We start from the raw sequence: 25,393 nt of genomic DNA on the forward strand, positions 1-25,393 counted from the left end.
CCTGCTCTATTAGACGGTCTCGTCACAAGCCCGATGGTTGTGATTATCGTGACCATCACCAGGCCGCTCGCACAAGCTGTGGGTGGTCACCCACATCTTTGTGAGTGGCCTGGAGGCCAGAAAAAAAAAAATATCCTGAGTCACATACAAACTTATTTCTCCAGCTACAACAGAAATCACAGATAACCTCCTCTCCCAATATCACCTACCAATATTATATTTCTCTAGAAGATGAGGTTTGATCCATCTACTTAAGTTAAATCACAATATGAATTAGTTTATAGGTGAAAATGATGTTAATTTACATTATGATTCAATATATACTATACATAAATGTGCAGTGGGATCTCCTGAAGTTACACAAGTGGGATCACAAGAAAATGACATTAGCTCATGCAGCCAAGGCCCACAAAGCTGTGCTTTGCTGATCTTTTAAATAACATTCCTATAGAACACTATGGGGATTGCTGCTGTGGGGCCTGGTGCACTAGATCACTGATCTCTCTTTCTTTTTGTATTTTTACATTTAAAGAATATTTTTTTCTGTCCTTTAACATGCGGAAACAGCATATTTTATAATACATATTACTGTATATAATGCATATTCCATGCTAGAAAACTTACTCCTTTTAAAAAACTTCAATCAAGTTTTTTTACAGAAGATTTGAAGTGGCAACAGAAATAAATGCTAATTAAGCCTTTGTTACCAAACATTTATGTTGCCACTTTAAATACATTTTTCACAGCCACCGGTAATCAGTGGAGTTGATAAAACGTGGGATAGTAAATCTACCCCTATGTCTTTCCTATATTCTTTGATTTCATAGGCAAATTAACACATACACATGTGTTTACACCTGTGAGTACAGCATTTAGCTGTCTCTGCTGTCTCTCCTGCTCCGCAGTCCAGCTGATCCTTTCCAGCTCAGGCTGTGGTGGAGCTTCAGTAGAGTCACAGTCTTGTGAGATTATGATGTTAAATCTCGCGAGATTGTGAATGCTCAGACCAGAGTCCAGAGTCATTTTACTCTCAGTTAGACAATTACTTGGCCTCCTGTTTCCCTGGGCCTTGGTGGTATGGTAATGTGGCCCTCACCAGGCATGTATCCCGAAGTCTGTGTGTACATATATATATATATATATATATATACAATGTATATATGGGACTTGATATAAAACTTCATTCTATTTGATATACTGTATACATATATATATATATATATATATATATATATATATATATATAAAATAAACTTTGATCATTTTATTGTTAGGGGACCCTACACTTTTGTTGACCAGGGGTCCCACCAGACCTTAATCCAGCCTTGAACATACAGACATGCTATAGCCGGCAAGATGGCACACAACCAGCAGGCTTGTAAAATGAAAGGGACCAATAGCATGCAAGTCATCTGATAGAGCATAGTCTAGGTGAGAGGAAACATGTCAGATAGTATTCTCAAGATTGCGTGCAGTGGACCGGCATCTGGTTCTTCTAGTAATTGCAAGCATAGTCACAATATAGTGTCTACATTGCCCAGCAATAGAGGGAACTGTCTGGAGGTGCAACTTTGGCACAGTTAGTTGGAATTTAAATATTAAATTTATTAAAAGTTGTAATTCCATAAAAATATACATATATTAGAAAATGATCATAAGTCACTGGAACAATTATTACACACAATTCTGAATACAATCCAATATATGAAAAAGACCTCACAATGATAAATCAATAAGTTTGTTAAAATATTGCCTTTTAACAATTTCACTCTACACACATATTAATTATTACATCCTTATCATCACATGTTAGTCTTGTATTCATTGTTAATGAATACATGACTAAGATGTGATGACAAGGAATTAATAAATAATATGTGGGTATAGTGAAATTGTATTCATATATTGGATTATATTTTTAAAATTGAGCCTAAAAATTGTTGCTGTCATTTTGATCATTTTCGAATATATTTATATTTTTATGGAATAACTACTTTTAATAAATTAGATATTTCAATTCCAACTAACTGTACAGCGATTTATTTATTATGGAAGTTTATTTATAAATATAATTCTTAGTAAGTCAAAGAGAGCAATACCCTCTAGAAAGCTGCAAATCAGTTAGTAATATATTGTCACCAACAAGATCAACGCCCAGAAGTTTTTTTATGTTCTTGTAGACTTTAGAACAGGGTGTCCCCCAAAATAAGTGACACTATGGACATGAGAATGTAACAAGGGCAATGGTATCTTGTGACAATATTACAGAGATCCACACTTACACCAACCCCAATTTTTTTTTATTACATTTGTATACCTAGTTGTCACTTTCATTACTATATCTTATATTTCACTGATATTTTTTAATATGGATAATCTTCCTTAACAGTTATGCATTAAAGCAGGGCACTACACCAAGACAATGGCCATTCTCTCTCTTGTTTGTTGAACACTATTCCAGCCTGACATCTTTGCATCTATTTTTTTGTGCATACCCAAGTCATGTGTGCATGCAGAAAGGGGTGTGGCCTCATGCTCAAGATACCACTCTCCATGTTGTATGACCTTATGGGGGCATGACTGCGTGTTATATCTACACTTACATCACACTGGGGTCTTGCCCAGGCAGCCCTCAGCCTTTACAGGTATAGTGTGGATGACATGGGCATTTGCACATTTATAACAGCTACTTGTTGACAACATCTAAGGGCATGATACCAAAATAGCAGAGCAGCTCTGCTTTTTTGGTGTCACTCCCTCAGATGATGTCACCTGGTGCACCCCCTAGTGATGCCACTGGCACTGCTTTATGCCATTATAGTGAAAAATTACATTTAGAAATTAATAAGCACAAGATGTGGTTTCTCTCCTATGAAACTCATCATGTTTCAGATCAGAAACAAATTAGCTGGAAAAGGTTTCTTTGTTCAGAAATGAGAATATATTTTGGGGACCTTTTAGAGGTGTAGGAAGAAATTGCATCTATAATTGGCTTGATCAGAGAACAATACCCCTTTACCACTATTTCTTCTAATAGTTTAGTGGGGATCCTGCTCTTTATTTGTCCTGCAAGAAACAATATTATATTTATAAGCATAAATGTTACCTGAGTAAATTACTTTTACAGTAATAGTAATTTTATATACAGAACATTATATATATATAATATATATATACTGACAAACATGAATTAGCTATTTACCATTGCTTTATATCTGTGTATATGATATATTCCCATTTCCAGTCAGTTTTGCAGCAGATACCAATACTTAATTTAATATACTTGGTCTATTAATGTTTAAAAAAAGTACAATCCTCATACTGTGACAGCAGAATGTGCCAATTATACAATACTCACCCCCTGCACTGACCACAGATTGGTGACACATGATACTGATCCTGCATTACCTATTGCTATCTGATGCACCAGGACAGAAATGGATAAGTGGTGGAGAGGATAGTGCAGTCACCCAGGGGCCTCCACACATTTGGGACCCCCACACAAATACAAATATTCCCCTGACCTTGCCCACTCTGTAACATCTCTGGAATGACTGACTCCTAGCAGCATCGTACAGAATTTAAAACTACAAAGGCACCCCCCCTACTCACCTAACAGTGGTGAGTCAGCTATGTCACCAGTATACTGGTTATACTGTTTTGGTTCATGGGTATACCAATAAGAACTATGTAGAATACCAATGATTGTTAACTGTGTTAACCAATATATAGGAGAATGTGAAATACCAATAATAGGACAAATACTACCTCTACATGTGAGTCTTACAGTGATAATTGGACCATATTGGTTTCAATATAAATAGCCTGTTATATGATTCAGACATGCAGACTCTATACTTTTGCAAATTGTGCAAGAGCTCCACCTAGTGACAGCACTAGCATCATTTATGTATCACGCAATTTAGTGTAGTAAAGTGCTTCTCAAACTTGGTCCTAAGGACCCCACACAGTTCACTTTTTCCACATAGATTCCCCTTTATATATACTAACCTGCAGCACAAAGTAATATGTAAGATAATATGATGGAACTACCACTTAGTTACCCCTTTATATATACTAACCAGGATGTGGTCAAAATCCAGACTGCATGGATTCTGGCGATTAGAATGATGGTGCCAGAATCCCGACACATGTCAAAATGCTGGTGCCAGCATCCCAACCACTGGAATCCAAAAGGTAAGTAGTCGGTTTAAGGGTTATGGATCATTACAAGGGGGAAGGTTAAGTGAGCAGGGAGGGGTAGGTTAGATTTAGGCACTAGGGGGTGGTTAGGTTCAGTCACCAGGGAGGGAGTGTTAGGGTTAAAGTAAGTAGAGGGAAAGGGTTAGGATACCTTCTGAAAGGTGTTGGTATCATTATTATTTCTGGATGCCCATATCAGGATTCTGACCACAGGGATCCTGAGCAATGGCATCCCATACTAACCTGATGCACAGAGAAATATGTAAGATACTATGATGGAGCTGCCACCTAGATATTTCTCTATATATTGTAACCTGATGCACAGAGTAATATGTAAGATACTATGACAGATATGCCACCTAGATACCCCTTTATATATAATAACCTGAAGTACAGAGTGAAATTAAATGAGAACAGAGACAAAATATTCCTATTGAGGGGCACTTGCTGACTTATATCAATTAGTTATTTTACCTAGTGATCCTCACTAATTACTAAAACATAGACAGCCATTTGTGAGATTGCCGTCAACACGCTAAAAGGTAAAATACCATTGTCACAATGACAGTTGAATTACCGCAAAAAGAAGCACAACCTTATAAAATCACTTTATATTAAGAAATGCACCATTGGTAAAAAGAAGCGATTGGTGAAACAGTCCAGTGGATTTATTGGCTCATTGCTTGGTTTTCCTATACCATTAATAATGGGACTTCTGACTAATCATTGATGGAATATGCTTAGAAATTTTATCTGGTGCCTCAGCAACAAACCAAGTAATAATGATATACTTAAAACAGCCTAGCAATGTCTGGATGTAGAGATAATAAACATACTAAAGAATAATTTATCAGAATATTAATAGGCTAAACATTAGCAGTCTGATAGAGAAATGTCAACTTTAACTCTTTTAATGCCATCTGTTCCTCAAACAACTAACTCTGGTCAGTCAGATGGTTCCGACGCTGTTTATCATGAGGTTTTGGGCAATGTAACTACCCAGTATAGGAAGAACTGTGAAATACTTTTGAGTTAAATGACCAGGTATAAACACATCACAAGCTGGAATGCTAAAGACGAGTTTCTGTATAAAGGTAATGCTGTACAAGGCTTCAACATGCTGGATTTAATAAGAAACATCACGCAAAGCCACAGCATATCAAGCCATAAAATGCCGAATGGCTGGGATGAGATTATGCAAGCTATGGCTGAATTAAAAATACCATCCCCCGTAGTCGGCAATAAATCAGATAGAATGTACCTAGACCATTTAAAGTCAGAAACACATACTGATAGTGATGGCCATTTATCAACTTCAGCGTCACTACAGTCACTTAAAAAAGGCACTTAAATGTTTTAAGCACCCCCAGGTTAACAACGACTCACAGTTAATTCATTCCTAGGAAAAGAAATGTAGAATTATTTCAGGAATCCCCATGTTGAGGCTATAATATATTTCTATTGTATATTGTTTTTTAAGCATTGGTATTGTAATAAAGTTTAAAAATGTTTGTTTATTATAGTGATGAAACATTGTACATAAAATGCTTCAAACATCGTTCTGATTACAATTCTTATATAATATTGCAACAATTATGTTCCTTAAATATACTTTTTATGTTACAATAAAATATGTTTATGATTTAGAATGGTGTTTTGTTTCTAATAAGCATTTTTGGAAGAAGCTCACGATCGCGCAACAACATGAAGTTTAAAATCATTATTTATTATAGTTATGAAACATTACACATTTCTGTATACATTTATCCGTATAACGGCTCAAACAATGACTTTTTCGGCAGATATCTTACAAACTTTGCAACTAATCAGTCATTACATTTTTTATCAATACTAAATTGGGACAGAATTTCCTCATATTTGTAGTTTTTACATATCAAAAATATACAGTAAATACAATATTGACCGCCTACAGCACTTGAAACATTTTTTAACTGGCGGTTTTGGTGACAAATACTTTTTGAATTAAAATGTAAAAAATGTTTGATACCCTTTGAGAATATGGCACTGTCCAGTGCTAGTCCATAAGAATCAAAGAATTAACAAACCCTCGCTTCATTAAAATAAATGGCCAACCAGTGTTCGCCAGGCTGTCCGCTACTATGCATTTTGATTAAAAAAACACGCAGGGGTAATGCATCAGTTTATCGGTAGGCAACATATCACATGCGTAGGTGCCTTTAAAATAATGGCACGTGCTTGGTTGTACATACAAAATATAATTTATCTGTAGCGTGCTCATTTTTTTATTCTTTTTTTTTCACATAATGATATTCATTAAAATATTCGATAAAATATTCAAATATATTATTTCACTTATAGGTAATCATAGAGCACATTGCGCCTTTGATTAATCACAATAATATTATCAAATAGAGCATAAATGATAATGTTGACTGTCCGATCCAGCGCTTCTACAAGCAGAATTTGGTGTGCAGATTGTCTGTTCTGATCAGCGAAATCTGTTCCCCGCATTCCTGTTCTGGCGACAGATCAAAAGCAAATAGTATATAGCGTTGAGGTACTCTTCATGGTCAATCAGTATTCCAGCATCAGATTTCTGTTTATATGTGATCTGTATGAGCAACAAATACTCTCTTACAGCGTTACCATGTTCAAAGTCTGTTTGAAATGGTTTTGTTGGGGTGGCATTCCATACAGATAAATGGATGCAAAGCTCCCATTTTCATTTTCAAAACAAAGGGCCTGATTCAGACCCACTCATGAGCGGCTGTCCGCTCGCAAGTGGGTCGATGGTGTGCACTGCGCATGCGCACCATCGACGGGAGCTCTGTCATGCGCATGCGCCAGACGCGACGAGCGAAGGACTTTCCTTCGCTCGTTGTGTCTGATCAAAGGGGGTGTGCTGTCGATGTTGATTGACAGCACGCCCCCTTTGGTGGGCGTGCCGGGGGCATGAATCCCAGACGGGGGCGTTCCCAAGGGAATGCCTACCGTCAGAAGCCGGCCCACTGACATCACTAGTGATGTTAGTGGGAGTGATTTTGGCTCTGATAGAGCCAAAATCACTTCGGACCTTGCGGTTGAGAAACTCAACCGCAGGCTCCGGCTTGCAGTGGCGATGGTCGCGATGTTCAAGACCATCGCGGCCATCAACCTGCACACTCATATAGGCTGTGGGTGGTGACCCACAGCTATACGATCGTCCAGGAGGACGCTCCATAATTATGGAGGACGGCCCTCATTCAGAGCATGCGCTCTGCTCAGAGCGTCCGGCTCTGAATGAGGGCCAAAGAGGGTTCCAGTCAAGGGCTACTGAAAATGCTTTGTTGTCCACAAACGCAGCTATGACTGTTTTCAGGACTTGACCTAAAAATAGATCTTCTAGATTTTGTAGATTTCATTCTGACACTGTCAATCACATATTTTGCATTGCCATTGAGCAGGGCCTGTGCGTGCCCAATCCGCATGGCTGGTGAGACCTGCTCTCTTTTCACAAACCGATATGCTGTGACGATCTGTATTTTAAAGGCATACACTTCCACTAACATTAAGTAGAATGAGTCTTTGTTTCTGATGAGTTTAATCTTCAGATCAACAGCTTTTAAAATTAGTTTGTGTTGGTGGAAAAGGTCGCAGTTCAGCGGTCCTAGTAATTAAACCATGCGACTCAACGCAGTTGCTCCTGTGCTTTTTCTGAAGCCAACATTCAGGCCGTGAAGCACCCTGTTGTTACGTTCTCCTGCAATTTCTTTGTAAAATAATCCTGTGGAGGGCTTTGTTGACAAAGCATCTGAGCTATAATTCAATATAGTTTCAATGTATGCTCAGTATAGAAACAGACAAATCTCAGGTGCGCCACTCCGAATTACTGATGATATATAAATACAATAACAATTTTGCAATCAATGGAGGTTTTTAGCATAATCATGGCCAAGATTATGGGCCTACCCACCATATCCAGGTAACCTCTTTAGGGTAGGTCCCTAAAATATTAGGGTTCAAATTCAGAGTGCAGGACATCCCCCAACTATCTATTTTACACTGCGCTTTTCTTACTATTGCGGTGTCCTGGGGCAGCTTAGCTGTGCTAGTTTGGGGATGTCCTGCACTCTGGATTTGAAACCTAGTATGTTAGGGACCTACCCTAAAGAGGTTACCTGGATATGGTGGGTAGGCCCATAACCTTGGCCATGATTATGGTAAAAACCTGTATTGATTGCAAAATTTATTTATTTATATATTATCAGTAATTTGGAGTTGTGCACCTGAGATTTGTCTGTTTCTGTGTCTGCAATTAGTCTCATCAGGCAGGACCTCCCATTATATATATTCAGGATGTGCAGTTCAGGAATGTTTCCTATATACTCCATGTATGCTCAGTAGGTGTAAAGATTGTTGAATTGTGATATGAGCCTGTCGCCCAAAGTAACATCCACTTGGCTGAATAAAGTCACTATGGGGTAATTAATAAGGGCAACCCCTGCCCCATGGGGTATCTGAGGGTTATCTATTCATACAATCTTGCACGTCACATACAGCAGTGTGTTGTTCAGATCCTTGTAGTTTTTGCCGGTGGCTGATACATAAAATTCAAGTGGCGCTGTGTTGGCTAATGCCGCTAAAGGTTGAACTTCAATGTATAGACTCTTCTCTATGCTAGTTTTTGTCAGGAGCATGTCAAAAAGAACCAGCTCTATTTTTGAGCACTAAATGGACTCGGAGTGTATGAAAGACATGTTGTTAAAAAAAAATCTCCAACACCGCGCTTCGGTTTTCTCTTCTTCTTTAAGTTGTGTCGTCTCCGATTTTTATTAAAAAGTGTATACCCCAAGGTGAAAGTGTTATCCTGCACTTCCATTTTCTTTTAGACACACCTTTTCTTGAATATATTATTCCTGAACCATATTGACTGTATTAGCTTGCCTTAGGTATTTTATTTACAAAGGCCATTGTGGCTTGTCTGATAACATCTTTCGCAATATTATGTGCTGTGGTCTTCGCATGCAGTTTAGCTCACTCTAGACCTCTCCGGAAAAGTGGCACTGCTTTTCTGAAAAGGCTTAAAAAAATGCTGCCTAAACCGCAGCTGTAAATGTAAGTGCTGGCGTGAAGACTGGATAAACCATTACCAGCTTGCATTTTATAATATTGCATGTAGAGAGCTGGAACACCTAAAATTTTAACAGCGACCATTCTGTGTGTTTAATAAAAATAATTTCTGTGACATCTAAAGTGTAGTTTTATGATCGCTTTCCCAAACTTAAATGCTATGTTCTCATTCTGGTCGGTCTTTAACTCTGTGGAAATCGTGTCAAAATGCGCATTGCACAAAGGTACGTAATTGGGCTTCTCGTATTGGAATAAATAGAAAATGTTGGGATTGCTTTTTTTCAGCACTACAGACATGGAAGGAGAGCTGCTTTCTCCAATATCAGTCTACCCAAGACTTATAAAACAGTGAGATGCAAAGACAAGTGAAACCTTACAAGAGTTCTACCTTCAAGAATGACTTAACTTTCAAGATTTGTTAAATTGTTTGAGTGTGAATATTATAGAATCTATGTTGCTAGGTCTGGTCTTTTTAACATAAAACTTCAGTTGTTAAAGTATACACAATTTAATGATAAAACATATAGACAAAATCACATTAACATATCACACAAAAAATCAGCATGGTGACTGTAGTGTTGGATGGCTGTATTACCAGAAAGTCGAAGAATATGGGCAGAGATATCAAATACAGAGAAGTAATCTGGATCCCTCAGATCTGTAAGTCCTATCTCCTCAAACAACTGGTTCCACAGTTGTAATTCGCCCTCCTGCCAAAGTGTTTCAGAACCCTGTGTTCCTTTATCAAGGCATGGAGTATGGGTGATCTGAGCCTTCTTAAATACCCATGCTGTTTGCAACGTCCGGTTCCGGTCACTCCCGAACCGGAAGTGGCCAATCATTGCTGAATAAACTCTCCTTGGCTGTTCTCCGCATCTTCCCAAGGCTGATGTATCCTTGGGTAACTTCACTGTGGCTCCGGAATCCCCTATAAGTAACATGCTAGAGTTGCGGTTCTCTAGCACTTAACTGGAAGTGGATTTTCGTCAAACCAGAAGTGATGTTCAATGTCCATGGAAACTGAGTCTTTTCAGTTTGGTTCTACATCAAGATCTTTTCTGGAACCTAGACTCTAGAAAAAATAATGTGCCAATGAGTAGCATTTGTAGGACAATGTGGAACCCTGCCATAGGGATTCATACAAGAATGATAAAGTGCATAACAATCATATATATTAAAATGTATAAAACAAATGCATAATAATAAGATTAAAAGTTGCACATTTAGGTATAAAACATAAATGTACTAAAATATATTATTGGATATAGAATGATTAGGTCTGTAGCAGCCAATATATATATAAGAAAGCCAGAAAAGTGTGAATATGAATCTAAAAGAACCATTTCAACTCAAAGTCCTGATTCAGGCCCAACGGAGTCAATGTTTTTAATTTATAAATTAATTTAATTTCGGCCATTGCCAAAAATGTTTCCACATTCCTATCTTTCCAAGTCGATTTCACATGTTTCAAACCTACAAAATATTTTATATGTTCCACTGAGCAATTATGTGTTAAATGAAAATGTTCTGAGAGGTGATGAGTTTGAAGACCCTTTTTTATATTCCTCAGATGTTCTGCGATCCAGGTTTTCAGGGGCCTTTTTTATATTCCTCAGATGTTCTGCGGTCCAGGTTTTCAGTGGTCTGCGATCCAGGTTCTGTCAATATAGGCCAATCCACACTTGCACTCTACTAATTATAGAACATTCGCTGTATGACAGGTTATAAAATCCTCTATTTTAAAAGTTATATTGTTTATTTGAATTTCCATGTATTTCAAAGATTCCACCTTAATCTGCTTCCATCCTAACCATAATCCACATTTGTGGAAACCCTTTGTTCGTACTAGATTTTTGGAGGTTGTGGGAAGTGCACTTCTTACTAGGTGATCTTTTATATTTCTCGCCTTGCAGTATATGAACTTGGGTTTGTCGGAGTTACTTCTTTCAAGATTGGATCACTGCATAGTAGATGCCAATGTTTTGAAACTATGCGTTCGACTGTTTTATGCTCCACATCATAATTTTTAATGAATGCCCATTTGTTGTCTTTGGTTCATTTTTTTTAAGGATCTGTAATGGATTTTAAAAGATAGTTTCTGTCCTTGGATAAGGTTTCCTCCATAATTGTTGTCAGGTCAGTGTGGCTATATCATTTAGCTTTAAACTGATTTTTCATGGTATCCATTTGTTGTTGACATGCAGAGTCCTCACTACAATTCCTCCTCACTCTTAATAATTGGCTCTTTGGTATGGGTTTCAACCAGTTTTGATGGTATAGACTGTATACTGGGATGTATGTATTTACATCCATTGGTTTGTTGTAGATATTTGTTTGAATGCCATTTTCAATTATATAAATTGTGAGGTCCAGGAAAACAATTTGTTCTTTACTACTTACAAATGTGAAGGCAATGTTCATATTGTTCTCATTTAATCCATTTAGGAATGCTAAATTCTCATTCAATCCACTTAAGAATGCTTTCAATTCCTCCTCTGGGCCCTTCCAAATGAGTATGACATCATCAATGTAGCGGAGCCAGAATAATAATTTTTCCTCTGTTTTTTCACCCCATCCTTTATTTTTTCACCCCAATACATATTGAATTGTGACCATGTCATTGTTACACCCCTTTATTTCAACAGCCTGTCGCAATGGTACATTACTATCACCAACCCCCTGGTGTTCGATAATGTCTGTGTACACGTACAACTTATATTGTCCTCTGTTGATGTCAGCACATGGCTTTAAAAACTTAGTTTTAGGTTGTAAACCCAGTATTCTAGTCAGTTTAGTACTGACTGAGAGCTGATACAACAGCTTACTGTCAAAGGATACAATGCATTCAAGCAGTTCATACCATAGTTTTAAACTATCCAGTTTATGTTGTGCAATTTCTGTGTTGATTACCTTGAGTAGCACAGCAATTGTTTCATATTAACCGGGTTTAATGCACACCTTCATGACAACTGCATCTGGACCATCCCACTTTGTTATTTGCATTATACATTGATGTATATCCAAAGTATTCCATGTGTGCGGGTATTGTATTTCTGTAAAAGCTACTTCCCATTTACCATTTAAGTGTATCAACTTTGCAAGTTTTGTTGTGTAGTTAGAAATCTTTTTATGCGGGGAAAGTATCCACTGATGCATTACTGGGTAAGGTAATGTAAAATGATTTGTCATCCATCGCTCATCTTGTTAAGAGCTTGTTGCAATTTATATATCTTTTATCTCTGGCACCGCAACCCAACTGTTACATTTTGTGGGGTATCCATGCCACTTGACTACCGTGAATTTTCAACCTCTGACCATCTTATTTTTCAAAATCTTTTCCACTTTGTAAATTCTATTACAGTTTTTGGTTATGCTTTGAAGTTCTTCACGGTAAAAACTGCCTGTTATAACTTTTCCGTACAGATCCGTGAATGTATAAAGTGGCTTAAGTCCTTTAGTGTTCACACCCTGTATGACAAATATGTCCTCAGAATAATTCTGTTCATAGCCTTTCAGAAATATATCCTTCTGTTTGGAGATGCATACATACTCACCGATGGCTAAATGCGGCTGGATTTTATTAAGTTTTAAAGTAAACACTGTACATTGTCTTGAAAATGCTCAAAGCGTTAGAGGCATTCACTTCACATAGCATGCACTTAATCGTTCTATGATATGTGTTATTATAGATGTATATGAAGTCCTGTAAAACATCAATATATCTGTTAGTATTCTGTGAAAATAGCTCAACATCTGCTTTTTAAAGTCTTAATGAATTGTTCTATAACCATCGCTTTCATTAAATTATTGGGTAAAAAATTATGCATATCATATTTTTCTAACACTTTTTTAAGGATTTTGTTTAGAAACTCTTTACCGCTATTGGTTTTCAACTTCTTTGGTATGCAACCCTACTGAAATATTTTATCAAAAGCATTAGCGACAGATGTAGCATTCTTAGACATTAGGCTTACAGCCCATGCTCTCTTACTTAATATATAGATAATGGCTAATATATATTTAAAACCATCAATGTACTCCGCAAGGTCTATGAGCAAGATCAAGTCATATTGACGTTGCTGATTTATATCTGATACGCAGATCATATTCCTTTTATAGTTTTTCCTTGCCAGTTTATGTAATGTATATGTATCTTGTTTTTGTAGCCATTTTTGAATATCGGTCCTTTTAAACACTTTTATTGGTCTTATAATATGTATCAAGAACGCTATAACTGTGTTTAATACGGTGTAATACGCCTTTTTCATCCACTTTTTTTGGTTGGCTGTGCGGAATAGCATGCCGGATCTTTTGTTTGTAGGCTTAGTAGAATGCTAGAAATTAGATTTTTTTTTTTTACTTTTATAGATATTTTGTGAGACTGCTAGAAATAAGATCTATTTATTTTTTTACTTTTATAGATATTTCACTTGAATGAGATAAACAATATTCATAACATAGCTTGTAAGCTTATTTTATAACAATCAACACATCAAAGACTGTATAACAACACATTAATTCAATTTAAGCAGACCTGAGGCACAGCATCTTGCTGCTGATACACTGTCTAATGGATAACAATATTCATTATGCACAGTGGGTTTTTCAATTTCTGTTTAAACCATAGCTTATATCAATGAAAACTAATTTTCTATAAAATGTATATAAGGTTGATATTGCATTAATATTAATTTGATATCAAACACTATCCAAAAAGGAGGAAAAGTGGGAGTGCCAGGGAGAGGGGCTAGTGGCATGGTTGGGGGCATGGTACCTGTCAAATTAAGTTTGATGAAAAGATGTTCTCTATCTACTCTTGTATTCTAATTAGATCACAGCAGCCTCTGGCATCCTGTTATGTCACCAAAGGGACCTTTTGTTTAAGAGTCATCTATTGTCTGAGCAGAGTTTCAGCAGAAAGACCTGTTCTACATATCAGCAGGAACTTCACAATGATTCTGTAAATAATAACATCAATAGATATATGTATAGTATAAGTCAAAAGTTCAGGTTTTAGAGATATCCATGGCTGAGCACAGGTGGTAAAATCAAATTGACAGATACTAATTAATCCCCCTCTGGTGAACCATGAATATCTCAAAACCTAAACTGTTAGGGAGTCTTTTGGACTGCATATGAGAACCTCTTGTCTATTGTGTGGGAGCAAACAATATTTATTTGTTTGCTCCCACACACTGAAAAATTTCCAAAACAGTTGTTCAAACAAGTTTTATTTTTCCAAACTAATAGTTCTAGTGTAGGGGGATAGTTCCCCCCAAAAGAACAATAAGTGAGCGGACACTGGCCAACAGTGTCTGCCCACTTTTGTTACACTCACATCTGATAGCCCCTCGGAGTGCCGCCAGTACCTCTGCTACTGCTGCCTCTCTTTAACCTGACCCAGGAACTGCTAGGACTGATGGAGGGTTGTGGTGTGGGCTCCCAGCCCCCCAGGCACGAGATGTGTACTGACAGCAGGGAAAGACACAGCAGCATCACAGAGAGTAACAGCAACACATACACCTCCAATTCCCCCTCCATACCGGGGGTGCATGCACCTCTGATTCTCCCCCCAATACCAGCAGCACCTGCACCTTCGATTCCCACCCCAAAACCGGCAGCACCAGCACCTCCGTTTTCTCACTCACCCAATACCGGTGGCACCTGCACCTCTGATCATGGGAGCGGCATCAGGTGTCAGGACAAAGGGCAATGTATCCTGGAGCCTTTCTCCAGGCACCAGCAACTGCAGTAGTGTGGGTATGGGGGCAGCTTAACTCCAGATCTTCTACACTCTCTTGAGTGACATGTGTGATGCAGAAAGGTGTGTGCACCAGTGCTGGGGGAGGGAAGGACCAAATGCTGGGCACCAAAAGCAGCATAGCTCCCTGTCCTGCTGCACAGTGCCTGGAGCCTGAGAGAGCAACTCTAAGAGCTGCAGGAAGGTGCTGATCATGGGACCCCCTTAAAGTGCTGACCTGGCACATAGTTGCAGAACTCCAGGGATCTAGTTGCCGGTTAAGTCACCTATGAGTGTTATGATGATGGATTGTGAATATGCAGGAGTGAGCAGCTTTTATGCACATTGCACAATGGCACCATCCTGCTACATGTGCAACACTCAGTATTGATATATAGTACCCTCCAGGGAAACTACATAGCTACTTTAAGATTGTCCATACTGTGCTGCAGGATAAGAGGCCTCAGTAGTGAGTCCTACAAACCCCATATCTCTATCTTCTGATTTATACACATGAGCTGAGGCCAAACCTGGATTTACCCCCTGATATTACACAGAGATGAATCCTAAATCATGTCTTTTTTATTGGCCATAAATAAATATATATATATATATATATATATATATATATATATATATGTATATATATATATATATATATATACCTGTATATATATATAAAATAAATTCTGAAAACCCAGCACTCACCATGTTTAAACACTTGCAATGATGCATACATAAATAAATAAATAAGTAAATAAATAAATAAATAATGGGGATTTGGTTCATGGATTGAACCCCAAATCTGGGAGTGGCGAGTGCAGTGGATTTCTGACTTTGTTTATGCGGTTAATTTTTAATTAACCTTTTGTGATCATAGCTTTCTCATTCACCCCATGTGCAAACTCGTTTATATTAACCTGTGTCAGCTGTCTTTTTGGTAGTATGATAGAAGCTATGTCAGGTGACTGCCTTACCTTTAAAAGCCATTAGCTGGCAGGTGAGCTTTAAACCAGGTAAAAAAATTTCAGTTTAAACTATGTGATAGCAGCTACCAGGTTTCCATCAGTGTGACGGATAGTGTAGGACCTGCAGAGAAGTGTGGTCCCTTGATGTGGGCTGCGGGCTTAAATGCATTGATCAATCCATGAACCAAATCCCCATTATTTATTTATGTATTTATTTACACCTCATTGTGAGTGTTTAAACATGGTGAGTGCTGGGTTTTCTGATTTTATTTATTTAAGCAATGTGGTCACAGGCCACTTGCACCCCAGTCCTGGGAATGGCGAGTGCAGGTTTGCACCCCAAATCTGGGAGTGGCGAGTGCAGTGGATTTCTGACCCTGTATATATATATATATGTACACATACACACACAGTGCATCCAGAACATTTTTGCAATTTTGTTATGTTACAACCTTATTCCAAAATGGAATAAATTCATATTTGTCCTCAAAATTCTTCACACAATACCCCATAATGACAATGTGTAAAGTTTTTTTACCATTTTTGCAAATTTATTACATATACAAAACTAAGAAATCACATGTACATAAGTATTTACAGCCTTTGCCATGAAGCTCAAAATTGAGCTCAGGTGCATCCTGTTTCCACTGACCATCCTTGAGATGTTACTACAGCTTTATTGGAGTCAACCTGTGGTAAATTAAATTGATTGGACATGATTTTGAAAATCATACACCTGTCTACATAAGGTCCCACACTTAACAGTGCATGTCAGAGCACAAACCAAGCATGAAGTCCAAGGATTTGTCTGTAGGCCTCCGAGACAGGATTGTCTTGAGGCACAAATCTGGGGAAGGGTACAAAAAATATCTGCTGCTTTGAAGGTCCCAATGAGCATAGTGGCCTCCATCATCCATAAATGGAAGAAGTTCAAAACCACCAAGACTCTTCCTAGAGTTGGCATGTCATCTAAACTGAGCAATTAGGGTAAAGGGCCCTAGTCAGGAAGGTGACCAAGAACCCGATAGTCACTCTGTCAGAGCTATAGCATTCCTCAATGGAGTGAGGAGAACCATCCAGAAGGACAACCATCTCTGCAGCAATCCACCAATCAGGCCTGTATGGTAGTGTCACCAGATGGAAGCCACTCCTTAGTAAAAAGCACATGGCAGCCCTCCTAGAGTTTGCTAAAATGCACCTGAAGGACTCTTAGACCATGAGAAACAAAATTCTATTCTGGTCTGATGAGACAAAGATTGAACTATTTAGCGTGAATGCCAGACATTATGTTTGGAGGAAACCAAGCACCGCTCATCACCAGGTCAATACCATCCCTACAGTGAAGCATGGTGGTGGCAGCATCATGCTGTGGGGATGTTTTTCAGTGGCAGGAACTGGGAGACTAGTCAGCATAGAGGAAAAGTTGAATGCACCAATGTACAGAGATATCCTCAATGAAAACCAGCTCCAGAACACGCTTGATCTCAGACTGGGGCGACAGTTCATCTTTCAGCAGGACAATGACCCTAAGCACAAAGCCAAGATATCAAAGGAGTGGCTTCAGGACAACTCTGTGAATGTCCTTGAGTGGCAAAGCCAGAGCCCAGACTTAAATCTGATTGAACATATCTGGAGAGATCTGAAAATGACGCTTCCCATCCAACCTGATGGATCTAGAGAGATGCTGCAAAGAGGAATGGGTGAAACTGCCCAAAGATTGGTGTGCCAAGCTTGTGGCATCATATTCAAAAATACTTGCGGCTGTAATTGCTGCCAAAGGTGCATCCACAAAGTATTTAGCAAAGGCTGTGAATACTTATGTACATGTAATTTCATTTTTTTAATTACATTTGAAGAAATCTCAAAACAACTTTTTATACATAGTCATTATGGGGTATTGTGTGTAGAATTTTGAGGACAAAAATTTATTTATTCCATTTTAGAATAAGGCTGTAACATAACAAAATGTGGAAAAAGTGAAGTGCAGTGAATACTTTCCAGATGCACTGTATATACTGGGATTAAAGTAGCCTGGAATGCAGCAGAACTGTGTTTTGTCACTTCTTTTAGGAGAAGGAACCATTTTCTCCTCCCCTGAGCGACCTAACCCTGGTGATGCAGGGAGGCTTCATTTGCTAGCCACCCACTATGATTTTTTTACCAGCCGGCACCCGGCTTCTTCCCCGCAGTGCCAGTGGCAGCAGAAGACTGGAGCTCACTCATGTGGTTTGGCCTCTGGGTACCGCTGTGTGCAGTGCACTATGGGAGAGATGTCATGACGTCTCTCCTATAATTTAGACTGAGGAGCAGGTCTTAAGATAAGTATTTTTTTTGTTGTGTATGTGGCTTCCCAATAGGGGACATTACTACAGCAGGCAATACAACTGGGGGCATTACTCAGGGGGCACTAGTATTGGGGGCAATACACAGGGGACATTACTATTGGGGCATTACTTGGAGTGTACTCCTAGGGGCACTACTACTGGGGGCATTACTATTGGAGGCACTACTCAGGCAGCACTACTATAGGGGGCATTTCTACAAGGGTCACTACTATTGGGGGCACTATTACAGGTGGATAACTAATGGGGCATTTCATAGGGGTAATGCATAAAAGGCACCACTCCTTGGGGCACTGCAAAAGGGAGCTCTGCATAAGGGGCACTACCACTGTGGGCACTTCATAATGGGCACTACAACTACTGTGGGCCCTGCATAAGGGGCACTACCACTACAGGGGGCACTGCATAAGGGGCACCACTAGAGTGGACATTATGTGTAAGGAGCACCACTACAGTGGGCATTATAAGTAAGGGGCACTACTGCTATGGGCATTGTATAAGTGACACTACTACTGTGGGCTTTGTATAAGGGATTATACTACTGTGGGCTTTGTGTATAAGGGGCACAAATATGGGCATTGCATAAAAGGGGCACTGCTGTGTGTCATATATGAATAAGAGACACTACTATGTGGTGTAATGTGATTCAAGAATGTGCTACTGTGTGGCGTAATTTGTATCGGGAATACTATTATGTGACCACACCCCTTTCTTATGAGACCACACTCTTTTTTTTGTGCATGCTGCCTGTTTTTTGACATTGCAATGAGTGGGGCAGTGAGTTCCACCACTTCTCTATGACCACTTTAAGCACTTTCTATCTCTCTCTCTCTCTCTTTATATATATGTACATATCAAAATACTGTATGTGTAAATCTATATTATATTTTATTGGACCATAATAACTTCTAATGCATTTGGCCACCCTCCCCCACACCATTAGAGCTGATCCATTTAGACTCTCCTCCCCTCAATCAGCAGTGTACCTAGTGTCAATTATATAAAAGCACCAGAGAATCCTTCTTTTTATATCTATTTGCAATTAAGGGTCTGGGAAACCCTGTTTTCTCTTTAGGCTTCAGTTATAGGGTAACCTTTGATCCTGCCTATACCTCTGATCCAGCCTATACCTCTGATCCTGCCTATACCTCTGAACCTGCCTATACCTCTGATCCTGCCTAGACATATTACCAGGCAAACAAGATGGCTGCCTCACCTTGTACATGCACCTGAACATCTCCATAAAACAGCTTAAATTCTACAAAAGTGACATCAGAAGCACAAGAAATATCCAAGGACTTACCTTTAACTTGTACTGCACTACATGGACATCACTCCAAAATCAACGGATTGCATTCCTGCACTGAGATTCACATTGGATTGGATTGAAACCTCTACCTTTTCCACTTGAACTCAGAATGGCATTACCTCTGCAGTGGACACCCCAGAGCAAGGTACTGTGGAACACAAATTATTTTTGGCTCCAGCTCCCCCTAAGACATCTTTCACCTCTGTTCTCTTCTCAGCAAATAAGTGATTTCTTGCATTAATAATCTAAAATACAGCATCCACAGTCTCTGAAATCCAGAGGTCTGGTCATTTTAAAACACAGGAACCTGTTTTTTTTCTTCTTCCCTGGAGACATGTTATCTTTACCCTTGCACAGAATATCTACTTCAAAAGGAGTCTCTCACTGGGATTTTCACACCTATACAATAGGAATGGCTTTTAACACCTTTGCACAAGCCTGCTTTGCCCAGGAATAATTTTTAAGTGTGACTAAATACCTTTTGTACAAGAGAGAAGCAACTGGACATAGAAATACCCAAAGTAAAGTAGACTGCTCATGAATCCCATTATAACTTCTGGATCACACACAGAGTTGAGAAAACTGAAAAATAAAACTGTTTGATCTTCTCTCATCATCAAATGCAATCCATGCTCTCTCATCGATGACCCAATGTATTTTTACAGATCCAGCTTTATGCTTTCACTCCGCCTACCATGAGCAGCAGTTTTTATTGATCCAGCACAGGCTTCCATTTTTATATCCCTTGGCATTTTCAAAAAAACTCAATGGGGCAGTCGTGGGAAGCGAGGACGAAAGTCTCTTATCTGCTGTAACCTTGTAAGTTGCTAGCCTTCAGGCTCACCAGTTTCAAATAGGAGACAAATAGAAGTGGTACCTATAAAACTGCCCTGTGATTGGAAGAACAGACCTGTAAACTCTCGCTCTGTGACTGACATCCCCAGATCCCCCACACTCAATATAAAGAAAACTACAGGCCCTCTAGTATGCCCAATCAGGTCCATCCTTTGTAATGTCAGATCTATAAGAAACAAGACTGCTACAATTGCTGACCTTATTGAATCTACAGATCTTGCCTGTATTACAGAGACTTGGCTAGACATAACTGCAGCTCCTATTTTGGAAGCTGCAGTTCCAACAAATTACTATGTCATTCACAACCCAAGACTTAACTGCAGGGGAGGGGGAGTGGCAATCTGCTTTAAAAAATAACTTAAACTTAGGGTCCACCCAATGGAAATTACTCACTCATTTGAGTGCATTGCTGCTCATAATTCTACAGACTTAGGATTCAGAGTACTTCTTATGTACCGCTCCCCTGGAGATGTAAATATATTTCTACAAGAATCTGTAGATATTGTTGCTGGACTAGTTCTGGAGCATCAAAGATGGCTGATCCTTGGGGATTTCAGTGCATGGGTTGATGATGAGCTCTCTCACCTTGGCCAAGATCTCCTGTGCACAATGAATGCTCTGGGCCCAAGTCATTCCTTCAGCTACTCATATAAGTGGTCACACTCTTGATCTTGTCTTCCAGATTGGATAAGAAGTCTCTGACCTAAATATAAACCAAGTCACGTGGTCAGACCACCACTCAAATCACTTCTCAGTTGCAACCCCTCAAAATAGAACTTTACCCATGGAGTTGACAAGGTAACGTCCAAGGAGGGGCATGACCCCCCAAGCTCTTGCAGCAAACCTGGATCTTTCTGTGGTAATGGGGGCCTGTGAAAATCCTTGTTCTCTAGTCAATTACTATAACAGAGATGTGACAGTTGCAATGGATATTATCACCCCTGTGCATATACAACCCCACATACCACACTGTCAAGCCCCATGGTTTGACAATAGTCTTAGTGAACTCAAGAAAAGGGGGCATAGACTTGAAAGACGATGGAGGAAGACTAACCTGGTAAAGGATAAGTTAACACTAATCAACCATTTTAGAGAATATCAATCAACAATCACCCATAAGAAAACAGAGTTCCTTTCAAATGACACCAAGGCAGCAAACAAAGGGCCAGCTCAGCTTTTCCATACAATGGGGATGCTTTGCAAACCAGCATGCCTTCAGCTTGATGAAACCCTCTCCCAGTCCAGATGCAATGAGTTTGCAAAATTCTTTGCAGATAAAGTATCCTCCATCTGGGCTGGAATCCCCACAGTGCCATCAAAGGATTGCAAAATTACCAAGCCTGCAAAGGTAAGCCACCTGTCTCCCTGGAACAGCTTTGACATAATGGATGTAAAAGACATTGCCAGAATTATCAGAATGTTGCGGCCCACCACCTGTGATCTGGACCCTGCCTCAACTCAGTTACTTTTAGGGTGTAGGGACATGATTGGCCCTGTATTTGCAAAAATAATTCAATGCTCTTTGCAAACAGGCATTTTTCCAGAAACACTAAAGGAAGCAATTGTTAGACCACTTCTTAAAAAACCTAATTTAGACCCCGACTGCATGACCAACTATAGACCAGTATCAAACCTTCCTTTTCTTTGAAAGGTCATTGAGAAAGTAGTGGCAATGCAACTGGAAACCCGCCTGTCTGCCCATGATATTTTTTCATCTGAGGAACATTGCCAGAATCAAGCACTTAATTCCCTCAGAAGATATGCCTAAAGTCATACATGCATTTATATCATCCTACCTAGACTACTGCAACGCCCTCTACCTTGGACTCCAAGCCAAATAATTGCACCACTTGCAGATGGTACAAAATGCAGCTGTCAGGCTATTAGCCAACCAGCCCTGTTCCAGCCACATAACACCCACTCTCTACTCCCTTCACTGGCTGCCTGTCAGATGACGAATTGTTTTCAAGATTGGATTACTAATTTACAAAGCCCTACATGACCATGGAACAAAGGTACCTAAATTAGCTTCTGATTCCGTACTGTCCCACATGTGTACTGCGATCGATTGATGAAGGGCTATTAACAGGACCTAGAATCTCCTGGAATTTGTCTGTGGGTTGAGCTTTCAGTTTTGGGGATCCAACCTTATGGAACTCACTTCCCCACACAGTTTGAGAGGCCTCCACTCTAGAATCCTTCAAAAATAGACTCAAGACTTACCTCTTCACCCAAGCATTTCACTAATGTCCCTTGTTTAAGCTTATTTTGTGTTTTGTACTGTAAAGGCAAATGTAAAGCACTTTGAGCTCTTTCGGAGAAAAGCGCTATATAAATAAAATTATTATTATTATTATTATTATTATTATTATTTATTTTATATGCTGTTATGGGATACAGGGAACCAGTGGCTTAGATGCACCACTTTACAATATAATGCAGAATTCTCATAATACAGTAGAAGGAAGGTACAGTAAGACAGCAATAGGAAGGTATGAGGGAAATAATAAGGAGGGATAAGAGATATCAGAGAGGAAACCTGTAGGGTGATACAGGGCAGCATGTAAGGTTCCTATAGAAATATCCAGAACACAAATTTCATAGGGCCAATTCAATTAGACGTGAGGTTTGTGAACTACAATTACAACAGCATGTAATCTCTATCAGCTTACCCACAACACCCCCGTTGCAGCCCAATCTCACCCTGGACTCTTGGATTTTTCTACAAAGGCCTGAGTGTCTGCAAATAAAAATTAATGAGTCCTATGTTACTGTGAGTGAGGCATATAGCTGCACTTACTTGTGGAAAAAAGAGTCACATGTAACTGAATCAACCACAAAGCAGAAATCCCAGTACTGAGATGAGCTGCTGGAAATCTTTACTGGACATAGTGGTCTTTCCTCATCTAGTCTCAGTCCCTGCATGAGCAGAGCAGCTGTATATTATATAGATCAGCTGCATAATCATCACTTGCCCCAGCCCCAATGATTTTCTATCACATTTATATACCTATTTGTCACTTTCCTTTCTATATTTTATATTTCACTGATATTTTATAAATTGGATAATCTTCCTTTTTGAACATACAATAAGTTATATATTAAACCAGTGCACTACACCTAGAATATGATTTATCTTGGTTGTTGTAGCTATTGTATTAGCTGTTATTAATAGCACCGCCCAGTGCACCTATTCCAGCCTGACACCCCTGTATCTATTTCTGGGCAGGCTCAAGGCATGTGCGCTTGCTGAAGTGGGCATGGCCTTATGTTCACAGAGCAAAACTCCCATTTGTATGACATTATGGGGCATGACTGTGTGTTATGTCCCCATTCACATCATACTGGGGTCTTGCCTAGGCAGCCCTCAGCCTCTCTGGGTACAGTGTGGATGACACGATCATTTGCACAAATTGCACTGCTCCTTGGTGTCACCCTCTCAGATGGTGTCACTTGGTTCAATCCCTAGTGATGCCACTGGTACTTCTTTATGCCATTATAGTAAAATTGTAATTTTCAAATAAAAAATAATTTCAGACAATTTTGGGGGTTTCACCATACACATTGTTTATTACATTACACTGGTGCAGAGGATAAGAATTAGATAATTATCCTATTTAGTCTTTAACAAGATTGATTTATATAAAACACTTGTCACATTCAGAATATAAAAATGTCCTCGCTTGTAAATGTATTGATGTGATGCAATATAATTTACATAAGAAATACATTATACATTCAAGGCCTTAGAGTGACTCCTCATGTGATTAATAAGTGTTATTTTATGACTAAAGCAGTTGTGACATTCAAAACATTTATATGGTTTCTCTCCTGTGTGACTCCTCTGATGTCTAACAAGATTTGACTTGTGGAAAAAACATTTACTACATTCAGAACATTTAAAAGGTGTCTCTCCTGTGTGAATCATTTGATGTGTAACAAGATATAACTTACTGCAAAAACATTTGCTACATTCAGAACATGTAAATGGTTTCTCTCCTGTGTGAATCATCTGATGTGTAACAAGTTGTGACTTACGGAAAAAACATTTGTTACATTCAGAACATTTAAAAGGTTTCTCTCCTGTGTGAATCCTTTGATGTCTAACCAGATTTGACTTGTGGAAAAAAAATTTACTACATTCAGAACATTTAAAAGGTTTCTCTCCTGTGTGACTCCTATGATGTCTAACAAGCTCTGACTTTTGGAAACAACATTTGCTGCATTCAGAACATGTAAATGGTTTCTCTCCTGTGTGACTTCTCTGATGTATAACCAGCTCTGACCTACAGGAAAAGCATTTGCTGCATTCAGAACATGTATATTGCTTATCTCCTGTGTGACTCCTTTGATGTCTAACAAGAGATGACTTAAGGGAAAAAAACTTGCTGCATTCAGAACATGTATATAGCTTCTCTCCTGTGTGACTCCTCTGATGTAGAACAAGATGTGACTTCTTGTAAAAACACTTGCTGCATTCAGAACATGTAAATGGTTTCTCTCCTGTGTGACTCCTCTGATGTGTGATAAGCTGTGATTTATATGTAAAGCTTTTGTCACACTCAGAGCACAGATGCGGTTTATCTCCAGTGAGACTCATCATATATTAGATGAGAAACAAATTAGTCAGAAAAGGTTTCTCTTATTCAGAAAATGAGAATAGATTTGGGAAATCCTTTAGAGGTATAAGAAGAAATAGCGTCTTTAGTTGGCTTGATCAGAGAACAATGTCCCTTTATCAAATAGTCTTCATAGGGATCCTGCTCATTATTTGTCCTGCAAAAAAAAAGATTATATTTAGAAGCATAAATGTTTACTGAGTTAAACGACTTTTATAGTAATAGTGTAATTTTATATACAGAACATGATATAAATTTAAATACAC

At 38.9% G+C, this 25,393-nt stretch overlaps 1 pseudogene; it reads right to left on the reverse strand.

The window, feature by feature from the left end:
* LOC148522672 (uncharacterized) overlaps positions 1-25,111 on the reverse strand; it is a 48,473-nt pseudogene extending 23,362 nt beyond the window's left edge.
* Positions 25,112-25,393: the final 282 nt, after the last annotated feature.

The sequence above is a fragment of the Taudactylus pleione genome, unplaced genomic scaffold (assembly GCF_031769625.1).
Source record: "Taudactylus pleione unplaced genomic scaffold, aTauple2 ptg000145l, whole genome shotgun sequence".
NCBI classification, from domain to species: domain Eukaryota; kingdom Metazoa; phylum Chordata; class Amphibia; order Anura; family Myobatrachidae; genus Taudactylus; species Taudactylus pleione.